At 47.0% G+C, this 18,946-nt stretch overlaps 1 pseudogene; it reads right to left on the bottom strand.

Moving 5' to 3' along the window:
* Positions 1–3,724: 3,724 nt before the first annotated feature.
* LOC136577097 (E3 ubiquitin/ISG15 ligase TRIM25-like) lies at positions 3,725–5,699 on the bottom strand (annotated as a pseudogene).
* Positions 5,700–18,946: the final 13,247 nt, after the last annotated feature.

Here is an 18,946-nt window from a genome sequence, read left to right as displayed (position 1 = left end):
CCATGCTGGCTAAAGGAAAAGGAGCTAGGTTTACAAACCCAAGGAAAAGCGGGGCTTACGAACGTCCATTGGAATTCACAGTTAAAGTTAAGCGGGTTTTAGCATGGGAAGAGTCATCGAGTTAGAGGTAGTTAAAGTATTATTATATGTTTAAATTGTTTAATAAAGCTGTGGCCTACCCCACATTTTTCCAGCAAGAAGTCTATGGGTAAGTTTGTTTTGGTAAGGAAGCGTCAGTTCAGGTTTATGCCCCCAGTCCTAACAAACCCCCCCTCAGTATTTACACTCGGAGGCCGAAAACCATCCCTGGAGCCCCTTCTACTTCCCAGCAATGTCTTCCTGCGCCGAGGGCCCAACATCTTGGTGCTTCAGGCCTCCTTCAGATGGCACATTGTACTCGTATCTAAGGGCTCCGTCACACCGATAATTTGTGCTCATGTAATATATGGTGAAGAGAACCCACTGGTTTTAATGGATCGATGACATAAGCGGGTTTTGCGTGGGCTTTTGAGGCATCGCAAAAGAAAAAAAAATAGAACATGCTCTATCGTTCTGCGCACGAAAGGCCCACTGTGAGACGGTGACTGGCAAAGTGCTGGAGGGCAGATATATTTCGCCTGGGATGCTCTCCTATGAGGTTTTAGGGAGCACTTGGGCAGATACGTGCCACCGAGCAGCCTGGGCTCGCTGGAGGAAGCCGGCAGTTGTGTGCCAGTAACATTAAGTTACTGACACGTTGTAGTGTGTAAGTGGCTCCAAGCCGCATAATCCGGGCCGGCTTTTCCTGGAGTGGTCAAAGCGAAGGGTGGGATGGCCACTCCCACGTACCAGGTTAGGCTCGTACCAGGCCTTATAAAGCCTGGGCCTGCAGGTCCGGGGGGGAGGAATGCTGAGACCTCTGCAGGTCTGAGAGCCTGGCTGGCTGTGCGCAGGAACCATTTGCTTTGCAAGAGTATAGACAGGGTTGGTCTATGTTTAGTAAGTGCTCAGACGAGCAGGAGTTATTTTATGTTGGCCTGATGTTAAGGCCGGTTTTGGTTCATTTTGTGCTGAAATAAACCCAAGCGAAGCCTGGACTAATGAACTTTATTCCACGTGTCACTGTCTCTGGCTGCTTATGCCCAGGTTGCTACCTGTCCTAACGCTAATCCCTCACCCCACATAGAAGTCTATTGTGGGAAAGAAAATGTGCATGCAATACGCAAGGAGATGCTTGAAACCAGAGGCGAAACTTGAAGCTGCTGGGCCCCAATGCAAAACCTATAACAGGACCCGCAACTATAATGCTTTATTCAAAGTACTGGGCTTCCTATATGGAGAAAAGAAGCCTTATGGGCCCTCTAAGGCTCCTGGGCCCGGGTGCAACCGCCTCCCCTGCATCCCCTATAGTTACGCCCCTGCTTGAAACACTGCGGAATTCTGCTGGAAATAGAACATATCTAATTAGCCATTTCAATCAGTGCATTTGTTTGTGTTGTATTAATGAACATACCCTGCGGCCTGTTTAATGTAATACGCCGATACGCTCAAAAAACTGTGCTCTGAATGTAACACTTCATCTATGGGGAATATCTCTGTATAAACAACAGGAGCCGGAAATATGGCGACAAATTAGTTACTGCAACTTATAGCTTTATTTCATTTGTTCCAACATTAACAAGATCTGATGGAAAATACACAACAGAGACTACAACTCCCATCATCCTACACAGTCCAACAGAGACTACAACTCCCATCATCCCACACAGTCCAACAGAGACTACAACTCCCATCATCCCACATAGTCCAACAGAGACTACAACTCCCATCACCCCGCACGGTCCAACAGAGACTACAAGTCCCAGCATCCCACATGGTCCAACAGAGACTACAACTCCCATCATCTCACACAGTCCCGGCGCTCTAAAGAGACCTTTCACACAAGACGGCATTACGTCACCAAATCTGCAGCTTCAGAGTTCAAAACCGAAATCTGCAGGTCTGACTGAGGATGTTGATCCAGAATTGCAGGCAGCTTTTAAGCCATTTTCAATTCTGCATCAAAACCCACCGGTAGGCGACGTCTTTTGGTGCAGAGTATACCGCGGCTTGTAGTGTAATTCCGTCCCATCTGTAAGGCCCCTTCGGACACGGACCGTCGTCATCAGCCTCCACTGCTGTATAGTTAAATAACCTAAGCTAAGGCTACACCTCAAATAATGAGGTATAAAGAAACTAAGAGTTCAGTAGAACCTCCAGCCTGGATGGTAGCACCATTAGCTTAGGTTATTTAACCGAGCGCAAGAAAGAGTTTAGGCATAGAAGATTCTTTTCTGAAATTAAAGAGGACAGCTAGGTCTTTGGTTCTCCAAGTTAATTCTGAGGGGATTTTTCTAGTAATACAGACTCTCACAGATTATACTATCTGTGTGAGCCGGATTGCTTGTCATACCTCTCTATTGCTTAGTCTATCGCCACTTCTACTACTATCAGCATTATGTTCTAGAGGGTTTTTTCCTCAGTTCTAACTAATTGGTTCATTCAGTAGAAACGCGTTGAACCGAACTATAGAAACAAACTCGCTCAAACCAGATATTCTTTAACTTCTATAGATAGTATTGAAAAACTGATAACTTTAACCAGGCACCAGATGACTGCCGCTCATTCTATGTAAGCAGCAAGTTCATCTAACCTGATATCATAGTTGTCAAGACATCAGATATAATCAATGTCCCTTCCATAAACCTCAACAATCGGTCTTCTCATAATATGTGCCTCAATCACTCCAATATTAGTCTATGAATATACCGAGGTCTTCCCTGCTGAGGTATTCAGTCGTCAGGTCTGGAATAGACTACAGTGTGCTCTAAAATACCTCATGAGTCCACCATAGGATCACACTATCATATGTACATAAGAATTGTCTGGCCCTAATCAGGATTTATGTGAACACTATACTGCTGGGGACTTCTTTTGGTGGGGGTGGTACGCCCCAATCCGCCATTATCGTTCGAGGGACAAGTATTGAATATTCCTGTCCTCGAAATCAGACTCATTCATACTTCATCCAGGTGCATGATACTTAAAAGGGGTTGTCCCGCGCCGAAACGTTTTTTGTTTTTTTTTCAATAGCCCCCCCCCCCCCCCCCCCCGTTCGGCGCGAGACAAACCCGATGCAGGGATGAAAAAAAAAAAACGATTAGTACTTACCCGAATCCCCGCGCTCCGGTGACTTCATACTTACCTTGCGAAGATGGCCGCCGGGATCTTCACCCACGGTGGACCGCAGGTCTTCTGTGCGTTCCATTGCCGATTCCAGCCTCCTGATTGGCTGGAATCGGCACACGTGACGGGGCGGAGCTACAAGGAGCCGCTCTCCGGCACGAGCGGCCCCATTCAGAAGGGAGAAGACTGGACTGCGCAAGCGCGTCTAATCGGGCGATTAGACGCTGAAGATTAGACGGCACCATGGAGACGGGGACGCCAGCAACGGAACAGGCAAGTGAATAACTTCTGTATGGCTCATAATTAATGCACAATGTACATTACAAAGTGCATTAATATGGCCATACAGAAGTGCTGAACCCCACTTTGTTTCGCGGGACAACCCCTTTAATGCCCCTGAGCTAGGCCTAATAAAAATTCATAAATGATATTCCACTACCCAGAATAGACCCATATTTGGTAGTCTGGCCTTGTGTGACTCTGGTGGTGGATCTTTATTTTAATTATGTATTTGCTTAGGAATTCTATTTTTAATTATTAAAATCTATATTTTATATTCTTTTCTCTAAGGGATCAGACCAGTGAAATTGTATAGTAATAACATTCCTCTGCCTCGGTGAACAGGATCAACAATTATTCTCAATAACATTTCCAGTGCCTAGTGGTAAATACGGGCCGGGGTCTGACCAATTATCTATGCTACAAGAAATAACAGTGTAATTATGCGGACTGCATCGGTCTCAGCTGGTTATTGTAACAGAGGCTCCTTTGTGCACATAGAAGGCGGCATGTAGGGGTTCAGTGAAGGAGGCGCTGAAGGTGTGTAAGTGTCTGATGGGGTCACACAGCTCATAGAAGGACAGACGCCCAGCCTCAGTCTAAAAAGACTCCGAATGTTGGACATGTTGGCTTTACAGAGAGGTCTAATACGACCCAGTTGTGAAATGCTACACAAGATTTATCCTTCAGCTCCAAACACCAAGATCTATCATTATTTCCAATACCAGACTGCTCTGCTTTCCTCTCTATACTGGGATAGGACACCCCGATGTCACATTTTCCTACCTGGTTCCATGCTACCTCCCAATAATATCTCCCTGAAGAGAGGCCACATCGGCTTAACACCTGGTGGAAATATAGAAACCTTCTTGGTGATTCTGGTCTTTGCTGTTTTTTCTCTGAATATATTGCTGCCTTTAGATCGGCTGATAACTCCACTCTTATATGTGCAGTGTCCTCATCCAACAAGATGTCTGGAACCTGGAACCCGGGCCCTGATGTGACACTGGGGACAATATCCCGCATAGACCGGTGTAAGGTCAGTGAGATCAGATCCTCATCCAGCTCTTTCTTCAGCTTCTCCTCTTCCTTCTTCTTAGTAGCCTCATGGACTGGAGCTTCTTTCTCAGCAGCCGCACTCTTATCCCTACAGGCTGCTCCTTGGTCTAATTCTTGTAGGACAGTTATGGGGTCAGTCCCTTTATCCTGTATTTTGGTATCAGACACGGGGACATCAGATTGTCCCAGGACCAATCCTGTATGCCGATTATCATCAGAATGGATATTTCCACCACCTCCCCCCGTGTCCTCATCATCTCCATTACTACTTACTGTAATGTCCCTTTCCTGTAAGAATCTTATTGGGTCGGTGATGTGACACATCTGCTCCATGTGATGCATCTTCCCAGACAGCTCCTTCTCCTCTTTTTCCAGCTCCTTGATCAGATGAGATATGTGACACAATCTCATCCTCCTGTCTGGAGAGCTCGCTCTGCACTTTCTTTTCTGCCATTTCCAGTTGCTCCTTCATGTCCATAAACAACTTCCTGATGTTCTTCCTCTTCTGAGGCTTTCTCCTGGATATTCTTCTTATGATCCTGCAGATTCTGGACTCTTGTCTGAAGTTCTGCTTTTTGAGGGTTTAGCTCACCCATATACTTCCTCAGTTTCTCCTTCTCAGAAGCCTCACCTAGAATCTCCACCTGGTGGCCCCGATGCTTGCCGACCAGACAGCAGGTCACACATAGACAAGCTGCATCCTGCGGGCAGTAATACTCCAGAACCTTCTTGTGGACGGAGCACTTCTTGTTCCCAAAGGAGCTGGTGGGATCAGTTAATATATGATCCACCGTCTTGTTGTGGGCTGCGAGGTGATCGTCACATAGAGAGGTCTCACACTGCAGACATGTCCTCACAGCCGGGACAGGAGACTTTATACAGTAAGTACAGAAGATTCTGCTCTCCACATCAGGCGGACTAGATAAGAAACGCTCCACTATATTCGCCAGCTTCCTGTTCTTCTCCAGGGCCGGACGCTGCGGGGATTCTTCTCTGCAGTCAGGACAGGAATACATTCCAGCTGCCTCCTGTGCATCCAGCGCACTCACAATACACGAGCGGCAGAAGTTGTGTCCACATCTCAGGGATACGGGATCTGTATAGAGGCTCAGGCAGATGGAGCAGTCCAGCTCGTCCTGCAGGTCAGCAGATGGCATCCTAGTAGGAAAGAGACAGAATTTAAACAAAATAAAAGTACAATACAATCGATAACACAGGTCTGCGATGAAATTCCATCACCCCCTAGATAAGTCACAAATTTCACCTGAAATTTTCTTATTTTCAGGGGTTTTTCAGGTTTGGTACGCGTACGACAACGAATCTAAACTGTCTGCTAGGCGTGACCTTGATTGCAGTCAGTGACTCAGTGTGGAGCCAGCCACTGTGGTGTACGCAAACAGTTTTGTGATACGGTATTTAGAAGAAATGGCTACTAGAAGATGTGTCAACTCTCCTAACTGTTTCTGTTATATTTGTGGGTCTTATACCGTCAAGAAGCAACAAAGGAAGATTTCTAATTTTGTTCAGAAGGTGTATTTTGCATACTTTGGTATGAAATTAGGGGACCAAGATAAATATTGGGCTCCCCATATAGTGTGTTCTGTGTGTGTTGAAGAACTGAGACAAAGGTTTCAAGGTAAGAAGAAATCATTTCGTTTTGGAGTACCCATGGTTTGGAGAGAGCCTAAAAATCACAGTGATGACTGTTATTTTTGTTCTTGTTCAGTGCAAGGTTTCAATTTAAAAAACAGGAAGGACATTTCATACCCAACCAACATACGTTCGGCTATTCGGCCTTTTCCCTTATGGACCTGACTTGCCTATTCCTTCACCTCCGGATACCCTGGACAATATTTTAGATGATTTAGACCAAATGTCACATAGTAGCAGCGATAATGACGACAGCTATGATCCAGGTACCAATGACCCTGAACGTTTCTCTCAATCAGACTTGAACGATTTAGTACGAGATCTGGGCCTACCAAAGGATTCAGCGGAAATGTTAAGGTCTAGACTTAAAGAAAGACATATGTTAGCCTCCGGTGTTTCATTTTCATGGTAACGACTTAGAGAAAAGGAATTTGTCCCTTTTTTTTTTAACACAAGAAGGTGAACTAGTTTTCTGCAACAATGTACCTGGAATCATGGAAATGTTCAACATAACGTATGACCCAGAGGAATGGAGACTTTTCATAGATTCGTCAAAAAGGAGTTTGAAAGCCGTACTTCTTCACAATGGTAACCAATATGCTTCTGTGCCTGTTGGACACTCAGTCCATTTGAAAGAATGCTACGAAAATCTTGGGTTTGTTCTTAATAAGCTCAGCTACTCTGACCATAAATGGACCATTTGTGGGGATTTGAAAGTTATTTCCATGTTACTAGGTCAACAAAGTGGTTACACAAAGTTTCAATGTTTCCTCTGTGAATGGGATAGCCGTGACAGGAAACAACACTATGTCAAGCAGACCTGGCCAATCAGAAAGGCTCTTATTTCTGGAGTTAAAAATGTTGAAAGACAAAGTTTAGTGGATCCTAAAAAGATCTTACTTCCACCACTTCATATCAAATTGGGACTAATGAAACAGTTTGTGAAAGCATTACACAAAGAAGGAGAGTGTTTCAAGTATCTTTGTGAACAGTTTCCTGATCTATCAGATGCTAAGCTGAAAGAGGCAGTCTTTGTTGGGCCTGACATAAGAAAACTTTTAAAAGATGAAATCTTTGTCACTAAAATGGAAATGGAAGAAAAAAATGCCTGGAATTCATTTAAACTTGTGGTAACAGGCTTTGTTGGAAATAAAAAAGACCCAAACTACAAAACTTTGGTTGCTGAATTGTTACAAAACTAAAAAATCTTGGGCTGCAACATGAGTGTCAAAGTCCATTTCCTTCACTCACATCTGGACTACTTTCCAGAAAATCTTGGGGCTGTAAGTGAGGAACAAGGAGAACGTTTCCATCAAGATCTAAAAGAAATGGAGCGCAGATACCAAGGTCGATGGAATGTCAACATGATGGCAGACTACTGTTTGATGTTAAAAAGGGAAAATTCACAAGAACACAGCTGAAAAATACCAAAAGAAGCTTTGATGGAAAAAGAAAACGTTTTTACAAAGACTTATAATAACTCTGCAACATGTGTATCACTATTATGCTTATTTTAGCTAGGTATTGTTTTTTTTTTTGCTTTTACTTCATGTTAAAATAAAAACAAATAAAAAAAATTTCCGTTTTTTGTATTTTTTCCAAATACTTCAACTTTATTTTGTAGGCAAGCCTTACGTGATACAAAAAAAAACCATGTCATTTTTGAAATCTGTGCAAAAAACTACATAAAGATGATTTAACAAAATCAAAAGAATTTTTAAAAAAGTTTTTTTTGCAGACCTGTGTAATAAACCAACATATATGATGTAACAATACAATAAAAGCATTCAGTAGCCATGTCATTTGTGCCTTAAGGCCCATTTACACGCAAAGATTATCTTTCAAACGACTGAAAGATTAGCGATCGTTTTGCATAAAGTAATAATGGGTACTAATGTCCATTAATACTTTATCAGATTTATTTGCATGCAAATGAGCCTCGGGAAGCTGTTGCAGAACGTAGCCGGTGGTTTGAGATCTGGAATTAGCTCTATTGTTTAGCCATGGACTGCTAAGAGAATACAATGTAATCTCCTGCTCCCATGAACACAGCATGCAGTCTGAATCTTTTTTCATTGCTGCATGCAGTCTGAATGATGGATTTTAAACTCACCTAAAAACTGGGATTATTCTTACCATTAATTCCTTTTCCATGAGTCCATCCTGACAGCACACATGCAGGTTGCCCTGTTGGCCTTGTTGGGACAGGAAGAGAAGAGGTCTTAAGGCCACCTCCCACCATAATTCTCTAGGGATTTCAAATTATCACAACGGATATGTGGCCCAATCTTTTGTTGTTGCTTAAACAATATTGTTGCTTAACGTCCATCCTAACAGCACACATGGAGGCAATACCAAATTATTACAGACACATCAGAGGGACTACAGCCTGGAGGACCTTCCGCCCAAAAGGCCAGCTGCCTCTCAGAGGGGAGATCGAAACAATAGTGTTTGGAAGCAGCGAGAGCCCTGGTGGAGTGGGCTCTTATCCCTTCCGGAACTGATAAATATTTGGAATTATACGCTTCCCGAATTGCTAACTTTATCCATCTAGCGATGGTATCTTTTGACGCTTCATTCCCTTTATTTTTAGCCTGGAACTGAAGGAACAGAGCATCTGACTTCCTAAACATTTGTGAGACTTGTTAATAAGTTAAGACTGCCCGTCTAACGTCTAAATTATGCAGGCGCTGTTCGTTATCATTCCTGAAATTCTGACAGAAAGAATGTAGAATTATTTCTTGTTCCATATGAAGCTTGGATACTACTTTGGGACGAAAAGAAGGGTCCAGTCTAAAGACTATGCTATCATCCAGAATTTTTAAGTATGGTTCTCTACAGGATAACGCTCGGAATTCGCCAATTCTTCTAACAGTCCTAAGGGCTGTTAAGAAGGCTACTTTAGTAGACAAGTTCCTGAGTGATAATGTTTTGGGTTCAGTTTCAACCAATGGATCTCCTGGCAGAAGACTGGACCTTGGGACAGAAGGTCCTGCCTGAAGGGTGGTGTAATTGGTGTATCTATCGCCAAGGATGTTAACAGAGGAAACCAGGGTCTTTTTGGCCATGCTGAGGCTATGAGAATAATCCTGTCCGGATAGTTCCAGATCTTCTGAAGGACCCGAGCTTTTAATGGAAGAGGAGGGAAAGGCGTATGCCAGTTCCATATCCCATTCCTGGGACACAGCGTTCAATGCTAGTGGATTGTCCTTGGGATTCAGGGAAAAGAATTTGCAACATTTTGTGTCTGTCCTTCTCGCAAACAGATCTACTTGTGGAAACTCCACTGAGATATCAAGAACTGGAACACGCCCATGTTGAAGGACCATTCTCCAGGGTTCAGCTTCTGCCAACACAGATAATCTGCGATAGTATTCTGGGAGCCTTTTAGATGTAATGCTGATAGTGACTTTATGTTGTCTTCTGCCCAGGAGAATATTCTCTTTGACAACTGCTATAGATGAGGGTGTCTGGTATCGCCCTTGTGACGAATAAAGGATACTGTCGCCCTATTGTCAGATAGTATATTCCTGTGTTTTCCACGTACTAATATATATATCCTGATTTAATGTCTCCCACATTGCTCTAAGCTCTGCATAATTGGAAGATTGGGAGCTGATGTAGACCGACCAAGAATCCTGCAGGTTCTTATCCGCTATTTTTGCCCCCAACCTGATTTACCAGCATCAGCATTTACTACAATGGATGGAGATAGGGACCATGGCACCCTTTTTCAAGGTTGCGAGGGGAATAATCACCAATCTAACGACTTCTTTCCCGCAAGCTGACAGCTTAAACCTTTGGTCTATTGAGAGTTGTCTTCTATCCCAGGCTGACAGAATCTCCTGCTGTAAGGGTCTGGAATGGAATTAAGACCAAAGATCCATCGGCAAACAAGCTGTTATTTACCCAAGGACCTTCATGCTCTCTCTTAGGGTGAGTTCACATGAGCGCATAAACGGCGCGTTTTTGCGACCAAACGTATATACGTGATCATCTGAGGCGATGGTTTCGAATGTATTCGTTCACATGGGCGATTTTACGGCGCGTAAAAATGGCAACCCGCAGAAAACCGAACATACGTGACTGAAATACGTGCCGACGTATATTCGATGGCCGAAAAGATCGTTTGAAAAGTAGGAACAAACGATAATACGCTTTCTAGCTCTGGTCATGATCGGCGAAAAACAATCTTTCCGGCGATTATACGCTGCGCACGTGCGAACGTAAATACGCCTACGCTCGTGTGAACGCACCCTTACAGAAACCCAGCCTTTTCTCTTAAATTTACTAATGGGGAGGATGAAATCCCTTCCTTTAGTAGAAGATATAAAACGAGTAATATTTATAAGCGTCCAAAGAACTCCAAGAAAAATGTGTTTAGTATCTGGTTTTAGGCTAGATTTTTCAAAATTTATAAGTCATCCTAGCTCGGTGAGAAGTTGGAGTGTCTCCCCCCGGTGACGTTCGATAGTATGGGAATTGTCTGAGATTATTAACAAATCATCTAAGTAAGGGATTATATTAATTCCTTCATATCCGAGGAACCCAATTGGCTCAATCATAATTTTTGAAAAGAACTGGAGAATTTTGGGGCCCATTCTGACTGTGAACCTAAGGTATTTTTGGTACGACTTAGGGATGGGAACGTGATAGTAGGCGTCCTTTAAATCTACTGTACACATGACGTTTGACTGTTTATTCAAGGGAATTGTGGAGTTAACACTTTCCATTTTAAACCGACAATTAGAGGTAAATTCATTAAGGGATCTTAAATGAAGTATAGTTCTGGAAGAACCATTGGGTTTTGGCACCAAAAACAAAGACAAATAAAACCCAAAACTGCGTTCTGTTGAAGAAAGCTGCATAATAGCTCCCATCTGACAGCGGGAAGTCTACGGAGGAGGTGAGGAGGAGCGCCGTATAGTATGAGATCAGCTGTGGATACGTGGCTGATTTCCAGTCGAAATGGTTTTGGATGCAGAAAAGTAGCAGAATTCATCACGGAAATTTCCGCTGCAGACATTTTTTTCAGCATTCCGGCACATGTAAACATACCTTAAGTCAGCTAGAGGTACACTGCCATGTGCAGAGTGGCCCCAGTAGTAAAAGTGACCCCCACAGAGGCCCCAGCAGTAATACTATTACTAATAGTGTCCCATATAGCTGCCCCTGTATTAATAGTATTAACCCCCACAGTTGCCTCCCTGGGACTGATTTACTTACCTCCTCCTCTCAGTGCCCGCAGTGTGTGCGCCCAGAGCAGCGCCTCCTCCCCTCTCCTCCTACAGAACCAAGGAGAAGAGGTCAGGGGAGGAGGATCCTGGAAGCACACATTGCCATCAGTGTGTGTATCCGGCCGCAGCGCTGTAGAGGGATTACGAGCCGGGGAGCTGTAGCACCCAGGTGAGTAATCATTTTATTGGAGACCCCGGGTCCCGAAAGCCGGACAAATGTCTGTCTCGCCTGGGACTCCAGGGAAAGCAGGACAGCGGGACTGTCCCATCTAAATCGGGATTTCTGGTCATCTTATGCAAAATACCATCACAGCTGACTGACAACCTTGGGTCGTTCTCACACGGCCAAGAAAATCACGCGAGATTTGTGCCTTGTGGAACACACAAATATGAACCTCATTTTTTTAGTGGGTACATACATATGAGCAATTTTTCACGGCACGTCCCATCTTTGGGCTTTCCCTCGGAACGCATCACCCATTGTTTTCAGTGCGGCCGGTACAGCATTGTACAGAGTGTGAGGTGCACGCACGTGCGATGCCAGGCTCACCCATTGTTTTCAGTGGGGCCGGTACAGCATTGTACGGGGTGAGAGGTGCACGCACGTGCGATGCCAGGCTCACCCATTGTTTTCAGTGGGGCCGGTACAGCATTGTACGGGGTGAGAGGTGCACGCACGTGCGATGCCAGGCTCACCCATTGTTTTCAGTGGGGCCGGTACAGCATTGTACGGGGTGAGAGGTGCACGCACGTGCGATGCCAGGCTCACCCATTGTTTTCAGTGGGGCCGGTACAGCATTGTACGGGGTGAGAGGTGCACGCACGTGCGATGCCAGGCTCACCCATTGTTTTCAGTGGGGCCGGTACAGCATTGTACGGGGTGAGAGGTGCACGCACGTGCGATGCCAGGCTCACCCATTGTTTTCAGTGGGGCCGGCGCAGCATTGTATGGAGTGCGAGGTGCACACACGTGCGATGCCAGGCTCACCCATTGTTTTCAGTGGGGCTGGTACAGCATTGTACGGAGTGCGAGGTGCACACACGTGCGATGCCAGGCTCACCCATTGTTTTCAGTGGGGCCGGTACAGCATTGTACGGGGTGAGAGGTGCACGCACGTGCGATGCCAGGCTCACCCATTGTTTTCAGTGGGGCCGGTACAGCATTGTACGGGGTGAGAGGTGCACGCACGTGCGATGCCAGGCTCACCCATTGAAAACACTTTCCTGAAGCGATTTCGGTTTTAAACACCTCACATCCGCGGGGACTTCACGTGTTGGCGAGTGCGGTATCTGCCATGTTTCACCGCCTGATATCAGACTCACCCGTGTGAAATAAGCATTATGGCTCGTCCACATGGGCGAATGCACACAACGCTGTGGGTCTTCTGCAGGTTTGCACACATTACAGCCCATACGCTCTGCCAACAGACCACGTATGGCACCGCGAATTACACGGTCACGGACAAGCAGTGCGAATATTTTTTAGATTTACTGCTCTGTTTAGAGGGGGAAAGCATATGGAAATGCCGCCCACACGCGGCGAGAGCGCATCATATGCCGCCCATACGCGGCGAGAGGGCATCCTATGCCGCCCATACTAGGGCTGTGTATGATATACAGAGAGATACAGCATGCTGCAATTTATTTCCCCTGCGTTCCGATATGCAGCGTCCGCACGCCGGTGTGCATGGATCAATGAAAGCCCATCGAGTTGACTCCGTTCACCATGTGTTATGCACAGGATATACACATGTGTAATACCCAGTGACAATACCCCGTGGGAATGAGCCCTTAGGCTCAGCAGACCCGCTGCACGCAGGCAAGGATTGGATACAGCGGCTCAACAGTCAATGACACACACAACAGGGTTAGATACAGCAGCCCACATGGCATACGCTCGGATTAGATACAGCGGCCCACATGGCATACGCGCGGATTAGATACAGCGGCCCACATGGCATACGCGCGGATTAGATACAGCGGCCCACATGGCATACGCGCGGATTAGATACAGCGGCCCACATGGCATACGCGCGGATTAGATACAGCGGCCCACATGGCATACGCGCGGATTAGATACAGCGGCCCACATGGCATACGCGCGGATTAGATACAGCGGCCCACATGGCATACGCTCGGATTAGATACAGCGGCCCACATGGCATACGCTCGGATTAGATACAGCGGCCCACATGGCATACGCTCGGATTAGATACAGCGGCCCACATGGCATACGCTCGGATTAGATACAGCGGCCCACATGGCATACGCTCGGATTAGATACAGCGGCCCACATGGCATACGCTCGGATTAGATACAGCGGCCCACATCGCATACGCTCGGATTAGATACAGCGGCCCACACCGCATACGCTTTGATTAGATACAGCGGCCCACACCCCATACACTTGGATTAGATACAGCGGCCCATATCACATACACTTGGGTTAGATACAGCACCCCTTATTGCATACACTCGGATTAGATACAGCAGCACATATTGCATACACTTGGATTAGATACAGTTCCTTAGCAGGCAGTATCACACATGATGGGTTTGGATACCTGCAGCAGTTTAGCCAGTAACTTGTGTCTCTACCATCAGTATGACCAGCAAGCCCTGAACACTCAATTATAATCACCTGACACACCCTGAGGGATCATGGGAAATGTAGTCCTTACCCCAATCTCCTGCACCCAGGAGTCAGTTCTGTCAGTCCCTGGTTTGCTCCCAGTAAGGGCTTATTCACACAACCGTATTTATGCAGGCATTTAGCTGCGGTAAAATAATGCACCCATGCGAAGCAGCGGATTCCAGCGGGTTCATTCAGATGAACGATTCCCACGCCTGGAAAACATACGCAACAGTTTGTGGTCAAACTTTTCATACGCGGCGTGAAGAGACAGGTCTTGTCCTATCTGTGGCCGAAATACGCAGGAAGCCCCCATAGACTTCTATGGAAACTGGAAAAAAGAGAGGGGAGGGAGGAGAGGATGGCCGGCCCTAATTAGGCATTACTTGGCATTCCTAGTACTTTATTGCCATCCCTTCAGCGTATTCTTTGACATTCCCGCAGCAGCGCCCCGTGTGAATGGCATGAAATACGTGACTATAGATCGGGACTCAGCAGGGTCAAATATTCATTCATGCAATAAACCATCTGCGGTCGTGTATCAGATGCCGCGTCAGAATCTGCGTCAGTGACTGTGGTTAGGATACTGCTGCGCACCCGCAGTTTGGTTCGGCTGGCACAGCTCTCCGCTCACCTTCAATACTCCACGCTGCCAGCCCCAAGAGCGCAGCGCACCCAGCCACCGCTACTGAGCTTCACTGCCCCTGGTCAGATGATGTGAAAGTGGCGGCAGCGCTCAATAGCGGTTACCGGCTGACGGGATGCGCTGCGCTCTTGGGGCTGACAGCACAGCGTATTAGAGGTGAGCGGAGCGCGGTGCGGGCCGGACTCTGCTGCAGGTACACAGCTGGATCCCCGCCACAACCTGGACCGGCGGTGCGGACTGTGGTGCAGCATCTGATGTGGAGACGCTGCAGATTTTACTGCAGAAATTTCCACTGCTGAAATGCGCCACACTTCCGCTACGTGTGACCGCAGCCCGCGGGGGATTCACACCGTGTATCATTGTATGCCATGAAGTAATCCGCCGCACCTCTGCTACGTGTGACCGCAGCCCGCGGGGGATTCACACCGTGTGTCATCTTATGCCATGAAGGAATCCGCCGCACTTCCGCTACGTGTGACCGCAGCCCGCGGGGGATTCACACCGTGTGTCATCTTATGCCATGAAGGAATCCGCCGCACTTCCGCTACGTGTGACCGCAGCCCGCGGGGGATTCACACCGTGTGTCATCTTATGCCATGAAGGAATCCGCCGCACTTCCGCTACGTGTGACCGCAGCCCGCGGGGGATTCACACCGTGTGTCATTGTATGCCATGAAGGAATCCGCCGCACTTCCACTACGTGTGACCGCAGCCCGCGGGGGATTCACACCGTGTGTCATCTTATGCCATGAAGGAATCCGCCGCACTTCCGCTACGTGTGACCGCAGCCCACGGGGGATTCACACCGTGCGTCATCTTATGCCATTAAGGAATCCGCCACACTTCCGCTACGTGTGACCGCAGCCCGCGGGGGATTCACACCGTGTGTCATCTTATGCCATTAAGGAATCCGCCGCACTTCCGCTACGTGTGACCGCAGCCCGCGGGGGATTCACACCGTGCGTCATCTTATGCCATTAAGGAATCCGCCGCACTTCCGCTACGTGTGACCGCAGCCCGCGGGGGATTCACACCGTGCGTCATCTTATGCCATGAAGGAATCCGCCACAAAAGCCGTATTGCAGACTTTATAGCCGATTTGCCTATGGCATAAAATGCTGCCACTTGTGGGTCAGCCCTGAGGGCGCGTTCACACCTAGCTGATGTTGTGCGGATCTGCAGCAGATTTCACGCTGTCAATTGGACTCAAATTGAAGTAGTAAAATCTGCTGCAATTGTGAAGCAAAACTGGAGATAAAATCCACACAAAATCAGCGCCCTCAGGCGACTTGTATGAAAAACGCCTCACAACCACATGTAAAACGCATGTTGACACGCGCAATATCATGCTGAGTTCCTTGGCCCGATACGGCGCTCGCCCGTGTGAATGTAGCCTCAGAGAGCTCTCAGACCGGCGGCTCTCATGCAATTGTCTGATACGTTGCAAAACCAGAAGACAATTAAAACAGGGTTTAGTGATGATGTTATAGCGCCACCTGGTGTTTGTGTTACACACTGGAACGAGGGGTGCTAGTGGGGGAGGGAAGGTAGACATGATGGTTGTCACGTGTGTGTTGGAACAGCCCTTCCAAGGCTCGGTATATACAGCGGTATTTCGCACCATTTTGTTGTCGCCTGATCTAGAAGTAAGACAAACATGGCTGCTGTAAGTAAGACGGTCTCCGTTCCTTCAGAGGCCACGGAGACTTCAGCTGTCACTCCAGTTCGAGGTCAGCTCCATCTGAGCTCTTGGCCTAAGGCCTGGTTGGCATATTGTGTCCGGATTCATGTGTCCCAGGGCCTGAGAGACCACCATTCATGGCCGCCATCCTGGAAGCGGCAGCTAGGCCCATGTGGTGGAGTGAGCAGCCGTACTATCGGGCACCGCGTTAGCGGTTATTAGTAAGTTAGTGAATCCTCCGACCTACGGAAAGGACTATGTGTGGTTTTGGCAACATTACTCATTCCAGAACTTTACCTTCGCTCAGGCTAACTTCACACGTGAATTGCGGCCCGATATCGCCCTCGCCAGCCGTGTAAAAACCCCTCATGTGAGAACAGCCTTACATCACTGCGGGGATGTAGGCATCCTCTGGCGCGGCCCATTATATTCATAGGGGTGCGTTCAGTGCTTCTCGACTAGAAGATTCCCCATTCCTGCTCCTCGAACAGAGCAAGAAACCGCAACCGCTGCCGCGAGAGGTTAATGTCTGGGTATGCCTGGAAAATGTAACAGTCTGAGTGTATCTAATGTCACGTGAGCATGAAAGATATATGTGTTTGCAGGGTGTGCAAATAAGGACTTGAGGAGATCAAGAGAGTCTAAGACTGTGTCAGACTGAGCCTGCATGTCTCCATGTGGATTACAATTCTTCTGAGAGAAGTGTACAAGTAAAGGCCCACTTAGACACAACGATATCGCTCAAAATCTGCCCCAAAGCCCTCTTTTGAGCGATAACTGCTGAGTCTAAACGTGCGGCCATTGTGCATTTTCGTGCACAATTCATTCATCACTGATTTTCTCAGGAGGCAGCGCTGATAAGATTCTTTCAGCTGGTATCCTGCTGGGACTTCTCAGCGGGATACCAGCTGAAAGCTCCAAGAACAAAGCAGCTGTTTGCATATACAAAGCAGCTGCTTTTCTCTGAGTTATCAGCAGTGTCCCGCACCGCCTGCATTTAACTCTTTAACTAGCTAATTAGCTACTTAAGAGTTCTGCAAAGATGATCGCTCAAAATTGTCATGCAAACTGTCTTTAAGTGATTTTTGAGTGATTATCTTTCAGTGTAAATGGGCCCTAAGAAGAAAGACCCAGCTAGGCCTTTCCAAGATGGAAATGGAGAATACCTTGTTTTACCGCCAGTTGGTCTAGAGTTTGTCCGTCATCATGGAAGGATTGAAAGTGAGCCCTAATGGCCAACTAAACCGTGAGTTTTGGCCAGTGGAGAGAAGTCCGGGAGAGTGATCCTACAGATAACGAGGACGGTATGTATCAAGATGCCCTGAGTTGCCCCCCTGCCTCATCACAAATAGAAGAACTGTTGTGTTACCCCTGTTGGGTGTTTTAGTAAAGAAGGACTTCACCGGCCATTCCCGCTTCAGTCTATTTAGAGTACAGCCCTGTGTGTCTGGACTATTTATTGCACCATTGTCGGAGTTCACCGCAGCGGATGGACTGGTGGCGTCACCCGTGACATATACTGAAGTTTCCATGCAGAGATTTATTCAGGTTACCGCACTACCAGCGGTGCCAAGACAGGTCTGCCACAGCCTTGGTAAAGGGTTGCACGCGTCCCTCAGGGGAGGAGATGGTAGTGCCACCGTGACATCCCTAACAGCTACCCCGCCATCTCCTCAGCTGTGGGCCCTGCACTTCAGTCACTGCAAGATCCCCCATCTCCTACATGCCTGGATCCCCCCCTTTCTATCAGAGCAGGTGTATTTCTGTGCAGGCTCATGGACGGCTTGAAATGTGCCTCTTTATACCGGGGGCCATGAAAAATTATCCTGACACCTCACTATTATGAAAGTTATCTGGAAGGAAATCTGTCCTTGTTGCCCATAACAACCAATCAGAGTTCAGCTTTCATATCTTATACTGCTGAGGTAAAATAAAAGCTGCGCTGTGATTGGTTGCTATGGGCAACAAGGATATTGAACAAGGAGTGTGGGGCCAGCTTACCTTTCCATGGCTGCCCTGTACATTATACACCACTTACTCCAGGGGGGATTATATGAGGACTGATATATAAAAAAAGATCAGTCCTAACAAATCCCCCCTCAGTATTTACACTCGGAGGCCGAAAACCATCCCTGGGGCCCCTTCTACTTCCAGCAATGTCTTCCTGTGCCGAGGGCCCGACGTCTTGGTGCTTTCAGGCCTCCTTCAGACGGCACAGTGTACTCGTATTGTAGTAGACATGATAATTAGTTAGTATAAAATGTCTATTGATTTGTATAAACCAGATGTATTACACTACTGTAGTGACTTTAACTCTGTGGAGGTTAATGGCCACACAATCTCATCATGGTAATTGCTGGACAATGGCATGGTGAAAGATGTGTGGTATAATGTTAGTCTAATATAAAGCTCTGCTGCAGCCTCTTAAAGGGTTAAAGTCACACTCTAATACTGAAGAAGTGTATCCAGCCTCTCCTCCACTCTCCAACTTCTCAAACAACGAACTACTTCTGCTGACCGCATGCTGAGAGGACAAAGTCCACATGTACACTGGACTT

The sequence above is a fragment of the Eleutherodactylus coqui genome, chromosome 8 (assembly GCF_035609145.1).
Source record: "Eleutherodactylus coqui strain aEleCoq1 chromosome 8, aEleCoq1.hap1, whole genome shotgun sequence".
Lineage (NCBI taxonomy): Eukaryota > Metazoa > Chordata > Amphibia > Anura > Eleutherodactylidae > Eleutherodactylus > Eleutherodactylus coqui.
Note: the sequence above shows the minus strand (reverse complement) of the source record. Positions and strands in the feature narration are given on the sequence as shown.